At 38.1% G+C, this 14,861-nt stretch overlaps 1 protein-coding gene across 1 annotated transcript in view; it reads right to left on the minus strand.

The window, feature by feature from the left end:
• ATP6V0A1 (ATPase H+ transporting V0 subunit a1) overlaps positions 1 to 14,861 on the minus strand; it is a 1,075,307-nt gene that overhangs the window by 622,508 nt on the left and 437,938 nt on the right. The window lies entirely within an intron of this gene.

Genomic DNA, 14,861 nt, shown 5'->3' on the forward strand with positions numbered 1-14,861 from the left:
TCAAAATAGTGTCTTAAGTCAACAGAAGTAACAAACACTATGTATTCCAGATTACGGTAGCTCAAGGCTAAAAAGTAGTTCATAGAAACAGCAGCAGAACAGCAAAAACTGACCAGCCTTTCAAAAACACAACAAAACATTTAAAATGAGTTATAAACTCATGAAATTAAAGTACAGCTTACCACAGACAGGAAACTCCTTCAGTAACAACAGGAAATAAAGTACTGCTAAGATGCACTTTTTTAAAAGTTTTTAAAGAAACACACACACACACACACATTCTATCTCTATAAACACTGACGGAAAAGGTAGCGGGAAGAATAAAATAACCCAAAGGGTTTCTTATCTGAGCTCCAAAGAACAAAAAAAGCCAGATGTTGTTAAACCTCTCAGAGATCCTTCTCTTCTAGTGGCACTAGAAAAACCTGAAGGGCTGCTGTCTGTGGTTGTGAAGGACTATCCTGCTCTCACACAGCAGATTGGTTCTTAACATCTACAGACATGCAGAGGGAGGAGTCTAAAGCTCTGAGAGGCTACCAGAAAGTGATTATTAGGGCACCACAACCAGAATGCTAGTAAGGTAGTGTGTTTGATGAATATCCCACTAGCTAGAAAAGACCATCAGGGAAGAATGAAAGTGGAAGGCTAATGTTGTTTCACTCATCCAGGATGGCTGGAGGCCCAGGTCCATATCTCTTGCATTAGTGATAGGCAAAGCATGAGCCTCATAAGGACTGCAAGCACTACAGCTGGGACACGAGTGAGGAAGTTCACAAACTGATAAAAGACCCCCTGACTAACAAGAGGAATGTAATGGATAACAACGATTCCTGGCTCTTGTCTCATAGCCTTTCAGAGGGAGCAAGGTGGCCAATGCAGTATGGGGACCAACAAATTAGAATACAATTGTAGGTCCATCCTCAAGGCATTTGTACACTTTTAAAGTTGTTTTAGGCACTCATCCAAAACATGTGTCTACCCGGAAGGCTAAATTACAAATATCTCAAAAATAAAATTAAGTAAAATGGGAACTATCTCACGTTGTTAATAATTCCAAAGCACTTGACAACGGCTCCGTCTAAAACAGGGCATCAGTTTCCAAATCAAAATATTCAATCACACAATTAACAGTCTCTAAAAAGGGAACAACTCCTGGAAAGCTATGTGAGAGCAAAAGTCTATGTCTTTCTAAACAAATACTGACTTGCAAAATGATAACCAAATGAATTTAAACAGATTAGTCAAGTTCATCTGAATGAATTTTTACAAACGCCTCCTTCATAATCCATAGAGCACAAAGTGCACTTTCAACTTTCTTACACTCATTAAAGCAAGAATTCATGAAGTTTTACTGTCCCTTAGGTTCATATGTTTATATGTGTTTACTAGACTAACTACCACAATGGCCTTTTTAACCCTAGCCATGCATCCCAAATCCCTGACAAGTTCTGATACCCTTGACAAGTGTAAGCATGGGCCTGGGAGATGAACCATTTACAGGTTACTTGTTTGCATTAGCAACATAGATGCCAAAGCAAGGATGAATTTCCTGTTTCTCATCCAATTGTTCAAGTTGCACTTGAATTGGGTTAGAGAGGAACTCTGCTTCCCATGGATGGGGAGCCTGTTCCATAGAAGGGGTGGTCTCTAGGCTATATACCCATCTCTCCAGCAGGTCCTATTTATATCACAGGCAAGGTTTAAGTCTTTAGAACGGGTAATTCTGGTACTGTTTGTTTTGTGAATATGCAGGAAGTCCATCAGAGTGGGGTCGGACAATGTCCTGTATGCCAGGCATAGATGTCCCCTCAAAAGCCTGTAGGTGACAGAATACAGAAATAGGGCCTTGAGGCGGTCTGCATAGGACATATAAATTATGCCCTGCATTATTTTAGTGAGGAACTTCTGTGGACGTTCCAGTTGTTGGATAAGCCTGGTTAGGTACATACCAAAGGGTGCATTGTATTCAATGACAGGTCTGACGAATGCGGAATACAGTGGAACAATGATTTCCTTGGACTTAGATGCCATATCTTTGTTTATAAATTGCGCAACATAGAATGATTTCCTCACCTTGTAGACATGTGATGATCAAAGGCTAGATTACTATCTATGTGTGTCCCTAAGTCCCTGACTACTGGGGTCAACTCTAAGGGGTGTGTTGTCAATATGACAGTTGCCAGGGATGGATGACTTCCCAAAGGATACTATTATGCATTTCTTGGCATTTAGTTTTAGTACATGGCTCTGATGCCAGTTATCTGTCTGTGTCAGCCCCTCCTGCAGAACATTTGTGTCAGTGTGAGATTCAATGACAGCTCCTAATTTGCAATCATCTGTAAATTTAGTCAGCCAGAGACCACAGACATTGGCCTTGACTTCTGAGAAGTAAATGCCAAAAAGAAGCGGTCCATGGACTGATCCCTGAGGGACTCCACTTGTGACTGGCCTCTTTGTAGAAGTGGACTCCCCAATTCTAACTTCCTGAGTCCTGTCAACCAGTTGGCTATCCACAGGGTGACATACGGGTTTGTACCCAACCTCTTGAGTTTGTCAACAATGCCCGAGTGGGGTATTGTGTCAAATGTCTTGGTCAGATCAAAGTAGGCAGTATAACATGTTATTTTATAACATAAGTATGTTTATTTCATTTTATTTTCATCATTATTCTCATGATTCATTAAGAACAGAATCCATCTAACACTGTTAAATAAGAGCATGTAATATAAGATTTTAATGAAATACATTATCCTCATGGGATTCTATGATTTTTGTTTAAATGATTATATTTTTGCAGTTGTCTGGCAAGTATACGTACTACACTGCCATATAATAAGTGCACAGATTAAATTATATAAGGGTTTTTATCTGTGTTTATTTGTGTTTTTATTTTGCGCATTTAATCCGTGCTTTTCCGTTTTATTAACTTGTTCGTTTTATTTATTTGTTCTCTCATTATTTATTTCAGTATTATAGTTTCATTTCTGCTTGATAGTAGAATGATTAGATATGAATAACATTGTCTACCTTTAAGGTTCTGAGATCCTTTTTTGAAATGTCTGCAATAAGTTATAATACCTAATTAACTAAGCAATTAAGCAATTGAACAGTTTATCTGTTTCATTTTGCGCCCTTTTTACTTTTCATTGTATAAATTGAGGTTTTTAAATGTTAAATGTACTGTCTGATGAAGCGTAGTGGTTGCTACGCGAAAGCGCTCACAGTTAATAAAGGTTCTTTACTGAATTTATCCTGGACTATGATGATATTTCTATTGGGAAATTGAAGCTGTTGTTTTGATTTTGTTTTTCGTGAACTTTGTTTTTCGTGAACATTGGGTCATTTACAGAACTTCTAAGCTGCCTTCTACAGTTCCGTGGTGAGAGAGCCTGGTTGTTATCATCATTTTACCTGCTTTGCTACTACAGGCACTCTCTCTAGCTACCGGTGAAAAGTTTTTTGTTATACTCTCTTTTTGACATTATTTTCACCGCTTGCACACGTCTGCACACGATGGACACTGTTAATATTGAATTGGATTACACTCCAGGGACGAGGGATGCCTCAGTAATTTTGGAGGACTTGCTACATTTACAGGCTAACCCTTTATTGGCTCTGGACCTATCCCAAGCAGAAAATGTTGCTCCCGTGAATGAAGAAGGTTTTAATATGTCTGACTTTAACACTGCATCCAAGGAACTCGAGGACGATATGTATAGACTGCAGAGATACGCCTGGCAAAGGCAACATCTGGAAGCATGCCTACACTATTCCATTGTACCCAGAGGGATGCGAGTACTTTGCATGCCATCATACGGGGAGGCGCACCCGGTACTCCTTAAAAAATGGCAGGACTTAAATATCGACCTCGGATACAGGTATATTAAGCTTTTGCTTGATTATTTTACCCCTATAGAGACTGAATTACGAGATAAAATTGATGCAACCTTCAAAGATTTAAGCCACCGCTTTAAAGCGGAGTATTGTGTTAGGAGAATGCGCAATATTTGTTTGCAAGTAAATGCCTTCAGCGAAAGACTAAAGGCAACTAAATTGCGCAAGTTACAAAGGGACTTCCAAGATTTCAAATCACGGCAGATATTTGTATGGCCGAGAGGCAATAATGTTGCACAGAATGGAAGCAATTTAAATGAGAATACGAACCACACACAATTTTCTATTCGTGTAGATGGTTCTACCAGTAACGTTAGTAATGTAAATGCTTTTCCTATCAATGTTTCGCCGCTTGCCACACCTTTAGAGGGGATAAACACTAACATTACTGTTCCTGCTGTGACTGACACACCCCCTCCTAACCAATTAGCTTTGCAACAGCCACCTAGCAATCCAGGAGCTAGACCCAAAGACTCTAACTCTGTTGTTCCTTCAGGTCCTTCCACGTCTACTTTTTTACCGTACCCTGTGAAACAACAATTTTATCACAGGGGACGTTCTATGAGCAGAGGCCCAAGGAAAAGGAAACTTTCAAAAGAAAATCATCAGCCAACAAGAAGAACAAAAATGTGACTACATTATTGTATAACTATTCTGATTTTATTTTTTCTGATGCTGACATTTCTCTACTAAATCGAGGACTGAACTTTATTCCAGCTTGTGCTGACACTTTAAGTGAAGTTTTAATTGATCTTAGATTATTTTGTAGATTAGTAGCTTTAAAAGTTTTTTTCAGAGAGAAAGCTTACTCCACTAGTAATGCTGTTTTTACTGCTTTTAAACGGAAAAGCACTTTTATGCCCCCATTTCCCCACAACATAGAATGTTTTTTAAATCTATGTGAACACGATTTTTATGAATTGTTCTCTAGTAAGGTAAAACCTGGTTTTTACAATCTAACTTTAGAAGAATTTAACTCTTTAAGACATTTGAAGCAATGCAATGAAATTTCTGTTAAACCAGCTGACAAAGGGGGTGGGGTAGTCATCTTAAACACGTCTGATTATAATTCAAACATGCATTCTATGCTTAATGATGATATGACATATGCCAGATTGAAGCTACATGAAGTAAATAGAATAATTAAGAATGTACATGACATAATATATGATTTATTCATCTGTAGACAAATCAGTGAAGAAATGTACAGCTATTTACTGATAGACAGCCCCACCATAGCCACTATAAAGGGATTACCAAAAATCCACAAAAATCAAAGTCCCATTCCACTTAGACCCATTGTGTCAGGTGACAACTGGGTTACTGCTAACATTTCATGTTTTATAGAATTTTTACTTAGACCAGTAGTAGATTCTTTTACTACTATTTTAAAAGATACCTACCAATTACTTGATTATCTATCTGGGATACAGTTGGCCCTCCATGAGCATGAGTACCTTCTTATAACTCTAGATGTGAAAAATCTTTTCACATCAATTCCTAATGACTTGGGCATTGAAGCTGTGAGAGAAATATTAGTGGCAGAAACATCTTTTTCGAATGATAGACAGCTACTTGTAGGCCAATTACTGGATGCAGTTTTAAATAACAATGTATTCATGTTTCTGAATGATTATTATTTACAGAAATGGGGGGTGGCAATGGGCACCCCTTGTGCTAACACCTATTCCAACTTGGTTGTTTTAGCATGGGAGCGCAGATGCCTGTTTACCCACCCCTTATTTGCTAAGATAAAAGTCTATAAACGTTTTGTGGACGATATTCTCATTGTTTGGGAAGGTACTGAGAATGATTTTAAAAATTTCCTAATTTATCTTGAAACTACATCTACCTTCCTGCATTTTACCATGGAATGTTCACCTGATACCATAAACTTTTTAGATGTGACTTTAAACATTACAGAACATGGCACCATCAATTCTACGCTGTATAGGAAACCAACTTGGAGGAATACCCTCTTGACTTTTGATAGCATGCATCCCAGGTACATTTTCCCTGGCATCATTAAAAGTCAATTCATTAGATTAACAAGACTCTGTAAAGATACATCCACATTACACCTAGAAGCAGATCGCTTAGAGACACTCTTCAGAGAAAGAGGGTATGATCCAAGCTTAGTTACAACTATTAAAAACAACATTATTAAAAATACATTGGTAGAAAATCATTATATCCATACTAAGAAAAGAACAGATTTTAACAGACACACTAAATTCGTAGCTGTAACCTTAAACTACACTAGTATTATTAATGATATTAAGAAGATTTTTTACAATAATTGGAAGGTCCTTGTTACAGATCCATTCGTCAAGCAAATAGTAGGGGCAAAACCACATTTTATGTTCAGAAATAGTTTGAATTTAAAACGGCTATTATGCAATGATAAATGTACAATTCAACCTTTATCCTCATTTTCTAGTCATAAGAAGGGCACTTTTCCCTGCCACAATTGTAACAGATGTGGCTCTATTTCTAAAATGTTAGAATTTCAACACCCTACACTGAATTATATTTTTCAGCCAAGGTTTTTTGCCAATTGTTGTACCAAGAATCTTATCTATCTTGCAACTTGTAAGAAATGTCAGGCCTTTTACGTTGGCCTTACTAAAAGATGTCTAAAAGATAGGATATATGGCCATTTATATGATATTCAGAAGAAGAATGAATTAAATGCCTTGGCGAAACATGTATTGGAGTATCCTTCCCATGATTTTGATTTTAGGGTACTAGAAATAGTCACATACAACAAAAGAGGTGGAGATAATATATTGCTCTTGAACAATAAGGAATTAAAATGGATTTTGAGATTGGCTGCACATATACCCCCTGGCATTAACAACCATGTTTCCATTAAATCTGTTTTGGAAGCCAGATAGGCTCTTAGTTCTTGATTTTAGCATTTTATCCAGCATTCTCTGGTTGTTATCTAGATATTATTTTTTCAAATGCAAATAAACACAGTTGAATAACAGTCCTCATATATGCATCTCATCTGCATCCACATTTTTGATATATATTACATCATATTACATTTATTATATCTAATATTTAATGTGTGTTTTTATCTATATATTAATATAATATATTAAAAGTATCTATTAACTAACTATTTAACTTATTTATCTATTTATTGATTCATTTATTTATATATTGATTCATTAAAACTATTCATTTATTTATCCATATATTTATTATGTACATAACATACTCAAATATATTAATTATTAATTATTAATTATTTACTATAATTATTTGATATACTCTATGCATTTCCATGAGTTTATAAAGGGAGAATGATCATTAACATGTGTTTATAGTCCATATGAATCATTCTAATAATTTTAACATAATTCTAAATTTTGTTTATTTCATTTTATTTTCATTATTCTCATGATTCATTAAGAACAGAATCCATCTAACACTGTTAAATAAGAGCATGTAATATAAGATTTTAATGAAATACATTATCCTCATGGGATTCTATGATTTTTGTTTAAATGATTATATTTTTGCAGTTGTCTGGCAAGTATACGTACTACACTGCCATATAATAAGTGCACAGATTAAATTATATAAGGGTTTTTATCTGTGTTTATTTGTGTTTTTATTTTGCGCATTTAATCCGTGCTTTTCCGTTTTATTAACTTGTTCGTTTCATTTATTTGTTCTCTCATTATTTATTTCAGTATTATAGTTTCATTTCTGCTTGATAGTAGAATGATTAGATATGAATAACATTGTCTACCTTTAAGGTTCTGAGATCCTTTTTTGAAATGTCTGCATTAAGTTATAATACCTAATTAACTAAGCAATTAAGCAATTGAACAGTTTATCTGTTTCATTTTGGCGCCCTTTTTACTTTTCATTGTATAAATTGAGGTTTTTAAATGTTAAATGTACTGTCTGATGAAGCGTAGTGGTTGCTACGCGAAAGCGCTCACAGTTAATAAAGGTTCTTTGCTGAATTTATCCTGGACTATGATGATATTTCTATTGGGAAATTGAAGCTGTTGTTTTGACTTTGTTTTTCGTGAACTTTGTTTTTCGTGAACATTGGGTCATTTACAGAACTTCTAAGCTGCCTTCTACAGTTCCGTGGTGAGAGAGCCTGGTTGTTATCATCAAAGTAGGCAGTATAAATGATTTTGCCTTCATCCATTGCTTTGGTGACCTTCTCAAAGAAGTCCATCAGGTTCAGTAGGCATAATCTGCCCTTGATGAAACCAAACTGGGTTGGGTCCAGTGTCTGGAGGTTTACTATATCTCTATTGATCATCTCCATAATTCTTTCCATGGCTTTACATTTAAGACTAGTGAGACTTATGGGTCTGTAGTTTCCAGTGTATGTAGATGGTCCACCTTTGTGCAGAGGGATGACTGTTGCCTTTCTTCATTCATGAGGTATGAAGCCTGTTTGGAGGTTACAGTTAAATAGCAATTCCATAGGCCCTGACAGGTCATGTTTCACGCTATTTAGAAGGCATCCTGGGATACTGTCTGGGCCCATTGATGTAGTGTTCTTGGTATTAGAGCATTAAGGACCTGTTCCCTAGTGATAGTAGGGGTAGTTATATTTGATTATATTTCCTGAGGGAAGGTTGAGAGGGAGACAGGAGTAAAGCTGGAGCTCAATTTATCAGCCAGGAGGTTTGCTATATCTTCTGGCTCAGTATAGGTGGCTCTATTTACAATGAGCTCTGCACACAGCTGTGTATTGCCTTTGAGGTTCCGGACATGGCTAAATAATGCTTTGTGGTTGTCCTTGGCCTGGGAGGCCAAACTTACCTCAAATTTGGCTTTGGTAGACTTTATCTGTCCTCCGAGTTATTTGTTTAGTTTGATGAAAGTACTTTTATCCTGCTGGGTGCTGCACCTCCTAATTTTTGCCATGATTTTCTTCCACCTGTTATACATCCAAATGATTTTGTGAGTCCGCCAGGGTGGCTTGTTTTTTGAGTTAGTTCTGTACTTCTTCCTGGTGGGTACAGCTGCCTCTACGCAGCTATTAACATGCTTGTACAGGGATTCTGTTAACAGTTCTGCACAGGCAGAAGCATTCTCAGGGTTTATAGAGGCTTGAAATTTTGCCAGGTCCTTACTTAATAGCAGGAGGTTAGCCTTAGAATAGTTCCTGAATATTCCCGGTTGAGCTGGGGGTCCAGGTTTTATTTTTACTTCAAAAAAGACCATTTTGTGGTCTGACCTTACCAGAGAAGGCATTACAGTAGGGGGTGTGCAGCACTCTCCCATATTAGTGAGGACCAGATCCAGTATGGTTGCACCCCTGGTTGGTGTACTGACTATCTGGTCTAGGGAGTTTGTGTTTTACAAAATCTAGGAATCTCTGTGCATGTACGTTTGATGTCATATAAGATTCCCAGTTAATACTGGGGTAATTAAAGTGACCCATGAATATGGTATTGCGTTGGATGGTTGGTGTTTCTAATAAGTTTGGTATGGGTTTCCTGGGTCAGAGGAGGATGTACAGCTTGCAAGGAAGTGGTATTGGATTTTACCTATGGTGATTTGAACATGGAGCAGCTCAAGTGCATGGTCCTGTTTGACCAACCTTGAAGTATATTTATTTTTTATGTAAATAGAGACACCTCCACCTTTAGTCCCTGCCTGTGAAGTAGCTGGTCTAAATGTGTGGAAGGCATTATAACCTTGCACTGCTGGTGTGCTCTCCGTGGCTTTAAACTACATCTCAGAGACTGCACAGACATCAGATTTCTCTAAGGTAAAGACAGCTTTTAGGGAGTGGAAATTACTGACAGCAGTTATCAAGTTTAACAGTTTTTGTCATTACGAGGATTACTCAACTTTCTGATAAGTGCAAAGGTATGTTCCTAGAAATGTTACTGGTGTAAAGCATTCAGAATGCCCTCCAAGGCTGCTGCTGTTCTGTTTGTACTCAACAGATATAGCTCTGTCAGGAGTGGACTACGCTAAAATGTTTCCAACCATTAATGCTCCTGTACCATTACAACTTTTCCATCTCAAATAATACCATCCATCAAGGCTTCTAAATGAACATGCCCTTTGTTAAAAATCTGTCAATATTACAGTGCTAGGTGTAGCAAATCATTTTAAATTAGATTCGCACAGTTACATGAATAAATTGCCACAATATCAGAACTGCAAAATCATTAACCTTCTTTGAATCTGCACTGGATACATACTGACGAAACTATAGTCAACTTGGTTGCTAGTTCATAATTACCATTGGATGCAGAGCAAAACAGCTACTATACAGCATACATGAATCACGGAGTGACTCTTTGCACCTCCCTTCCCATCTTGAGAAGGAAAAAAATATGAGGCTCTAAAACTCCAAAAAACAGAACAAGTCATAAAACACATGGAGTGAATAATCTACTTAGTTACCTACAGCTAGTCCTGAGCAATCTATCCATCCATTCCGGATTTAGTTCTTGAAGGAATTAAAAAAAATCATCCTTCTGATAAGAAATGATCTTGTTTAGGAAATCAGTTTCAACTAAATGCCCCTTTCCTCTACAGAAAAAAATGAGGTGGTGGCCATTTTATCTTTCTCTACAGAAAAAGATTAAGGAAAGAAGCTAAACTGATGTCTATCTGTGCTAGCTCTAACATAACAACAGGCAGTATATACTGTCATCTGTCAGAGGACTGCTGTGCAAGTTAATGCTCAAGTATCTGCTGAACAAATTTTAAAAGGTCCCCTGGCAAAAGCATTACATTACAATCTAGTTGGGTAAAACCACCATCAACTGCAGCATCACATTTCAAATATGTTGAGTTTATGCCAATGTCATGAAGGGCCAGTTAATACCACACCCACACTGGTGGTGAACATACTGCTTTTCTCTTAATACAAAGAGGGCCAATAAAGACTTAAGTTGAGCTTCGAAGACTTCAAACAAATAATCTTGCACTAAGAGAGGTTCTTCTGTCGGAATGATCTTATCACCATGAGCCAATGTTTTAGGGATATGTGACCGTATCTAAGGAGTAATAAACTTTTGTGTAGCTTTAACTACTTTTCCCCTCAGGGACTGATATTAATATAATTTTCTTTCTGCAGCTTCACAAACTGTTTAACTGCATTAATTGAAGCCACTGTAGGTGTGAAACTAATAGTGCAATATCTTTTTTTTTTTTATTTAATATAATGGCTTCCAACTTCTCTGTTTTGCTTGTCTCTAGCACTTCAAGGCAGAAATGATAAAGAGCCATGAAAATGTCAGACGCACTTCTCTAACCATCAACTTTATTTTGGCAAAAAAAAAAGCTTATAATGTTTTCATTTTCTGATTTTTAACAATCCAATTAAAATTCTCGAAGTGAAAATTTCCTAGCCTGTGAGAAGATCTTAAGCGAAATAAGCACAAAGAATGAAAGTTTATAAATACTAATCGCCTACCATAAGAGACCTGCATGAGGAAGCCATGTAACTGATTGGTGCATTCATTAACAGTGACACAGTAAGGCAGACCTGTGATTCTGAGCAAGAGCATTTGCCAGTGCTGGTTACATTAGAAACTTGCCTCAACAGTGAGTGCCATTCCAGCATGGTAAACCAGTAATGACTCATGCAAATGCAATACATTTAAGGGGAATATGGTCAGTTCCAATGCTTCACATGGTCATAAAGCTGATATGTACAGATTATTCCCCAAATTAATCATATGGTCATAAAGGTGACATGTTATAAGATTACTGCCCAAATGACTCTTCCACAATTAATTTGTTACAATCTAACTGCACAAATGATTCACCCAAAGTTAATTCTGTAAATGACTTCCTCTGGCAGAAGCATGAGGTTAATTTTAAACAGTCCAGGTAAGATCCAAAATTAAATTAGCAAAAATAATAATACACTGGCATATGACCTAATGGGACAGATACATGCTCACTGTGGGTGCTACTCATAGTCACTGGTGAGCAATTAGATAGGTTTGGTACAAAAGGTTCAGACACAAAGGAATAACACCATGTACACAGTCTTGCTTCACTGTACAGGCACAGTAGCCCATGCACTGACAACTTATGGAACCCCCTCCTTCACAATCATACATGCTTCAGCAAACTAATACCACTGGAGTACCAGCTGGTCTCAAAAGGGTAAGCTATAATACAGTAATCACATACTACACAATGGTGCTGTGCTTGGCAGGACAATGACCCTTCCTTCCCTGGTAGTATGTGCTTAGCAGGAAGTAGCACTGTCAAAAAGCAAAACACCATCTCTGCTGCAGATCAGAAAAATCTACAGTAGAGGTAAACCTGCTACCACACACAAACATGTCCCATCCCTAGCCCCCCCCCCACCCCACCCCCACACACACACACACACACACACGTGCTAGCAAGCTCTCGCCAATTAGAGCATGCACAGCACCAGATCCCCTTCATTACAATATTACAGTACTGACTCCCAGTCTGCATACCTACAGAATGAAACATTTTTTTATGAATTACTCCTGTGCATGAGAGGCAAATGTGGAATACAAGACCCTACATAGCTACACAGTAACGTCTTGTACACTATACTAAGCTGCTCGGCTCTGCTGTGCTATGACGTGTTACCATGCAAATTTTGCTTCCCTTCATCCTTTCTGACATTCAAGGAAAAATGAATATACACTCAATGGCACCGAGAACAACCACAACTCACATTTATATGAATCATGGCAGTTTGCAAGAAAGTCTAGGCAGTGCCAACAATGCCTGTCTGCATCAGTGCACTAGTTCTTTGAATCCCAGGGCCCAATACTGAATTCTTCCTCTTCCTCATCATTTTCCCCTCCATTCACTGACCATCAGATGCATCTGATCAATTTCCCATTCCTAGATTGGGTTTGCTCCTGCTGTGGTGGAAGCAGAAATGGAAATCTCTAAACTGAGCTGAATTGGCAGGAAAGGCAAGTCATCTCCTGGTGTGGCATCATCCATGGCACTTTTTATTAATTTGTTAAGCAGGTAAGCTCTCTAGAACCAAGTGTCCCTTTTTAGAGACATCCCAGGAACAGTGAATGGTAAAAGACTTGCACAGCAGGCAAACAGAGGCTAAGAGAATCAAACCACAAATGCCAGGAAGCAGTATAACAGTTAGCACTTCATTGACTAGTTTCTTCTTGTGGCTCTAGTGGCCTGACATGCCTATTGCTAAAGCAAGGTTTAAGTTCAGAGGGTTGGTGAATAAGTTTAAGGTATACTGATCATTAAGAAGCTTGATGCCCTGAATCCCGTATTGGAACATGTGGGTGCCCATGTAGTCAAGCAGTTCCTTCTAGAAGGTATGGACTGAAGGACTGAGTTTAACTGAGAAGGGAAGTTTATTCCATGGTTATGGGAGTCTTGAGATATAAGGCTGTTCATTTTAAACAATATTCTTAATATTAATTTTTATTAAAGCAGGGTGCTCTCTTGCATTCAGGTCACTGAGGATGATCTAAGCAAAGTATTTCAAACAGTGAGGTGTCCTTTAATGCAGGCATGTCAAACTAAGAAGGAAAAATAAAATTCCTAGTCAAATGAGAGAGAATTTATCTCACCAAACAGAAAAATATTTTCTATTACTGGGAAGGTTATCAGATTTCACGGACGCAATCCTGCTCTTGAGAGGTGATAAAGGGGGATTACAACAATAGCATGTTACAAAACTGAAATGTGTGTATTTATTTTAATTTTGGTGAGAAATAGTTTTTGCTCACAATTTGTTTCTAGAACCCTGTCCTGAAAATGGATACACCACATCTTACTTAGTGGACCCAACCACATGAATAAGAGTTGTAAACCAGGTATTTGAGGAATGTAGTATCAGCCTTTGAACTATGTATTTGTGATGTTTATATATTCACTCCTTGAGACACAAGGTCAGTTCTCTATACATTTTTTTTATTATTACATGCAGGCTGCAGACACATATGGTCCCTTTACAGCTATCTGTAGAGTTTTGCTTAGAAGGCCTAATTATGAGGGAAAGAAAAGAGCCTATTTAGCACCCTAATCTTTTTTTCCCCACTCTGCACGATCTCACCAAAAGGCTCCTGTACCTGTACCCAATTGTTTGTTTCAAGAGGCAGAAGTCATGCATTCCTTAGCTAGGTAAGAGTGCTAAGACCCATGCATTCCCACTTGTGAAGCGCTACTGTCCCCACCCATTCCCCTTTGGAAACAGTCAGGTAGTAGAGAGTGGGCTAATTTACTGGTCCTATGGAGAGGCCTAATCCCCCCCCCTCCATGGCTCTTTGATCTCAGTCGTGTACTGCTGCAGCAATGAGGAGGCATGCCACTGCACACACAATCCCCTGGTTCATGCCTGTGCATTACATCATCATCTATTCCGTATGTCAGTGTTCCACAAGTGTAACATCTAGTGCTCCCAGGAGGTGTCGCCTAAGAGGTGAGACAGAGTCAGCTCCCCACCCCAACCCCCAGTGTAGGAAACTTTGCAGCAGCCACTCATTCCTATCTTTCCCTACCAGCTCAGTCAGATATCTGAGCTGAAAACTGAAGTCAAATCACCTAGACTAAAAGTCAAGAGTCTTCTCCCTCTATGCCACTGGAGCTGTGGCTAGCATCCTAACCCACTACGAGGAGAGGGGTAGCACATCTCTTGTAAAGTAGGTCTGAGCCTCACACATTTCCTCACAAACGGAGAGGCACTGAATCTCCCTAGACTCGCATCATGAAATAAACCAGCTGTTGAAGTAATACTTTTTTCTGCATTTTTTGCATCATGCTCAGAGAAGGAAGGGCCTCACTAACTGTGAAAGTTTTGCAGGATGGATAAGGGCATTCGCCAGGTATTTTGCCTCCATATACATTATTATGACAACAGAAGCATCCATTGTCATTAATTCAATCAAAATCATTAAGAGACCCTGGATCCACTTAACAGCCTTACTAACATCGCTAGGAAGGGAATAATAAACTGTGACTCTCTACTTACCCTATCT

The sequence above is a fragment of the Protopterus annectens genome, chromosome 13.part0, assembly GCF_019279795.1.
Source record: "Protopterus annectens isolate FY-2018-M chromosome 13.part0, PAN1.0, whole genome shotgun sequence".
In the NCBI taxonomy this organism is placed as follows: domain Eukaryota; kingdom Metazoa; phylum Chordata; order Ceratodontiformes; family Protopteridae; genus Protopterus; species Protopterus annectens.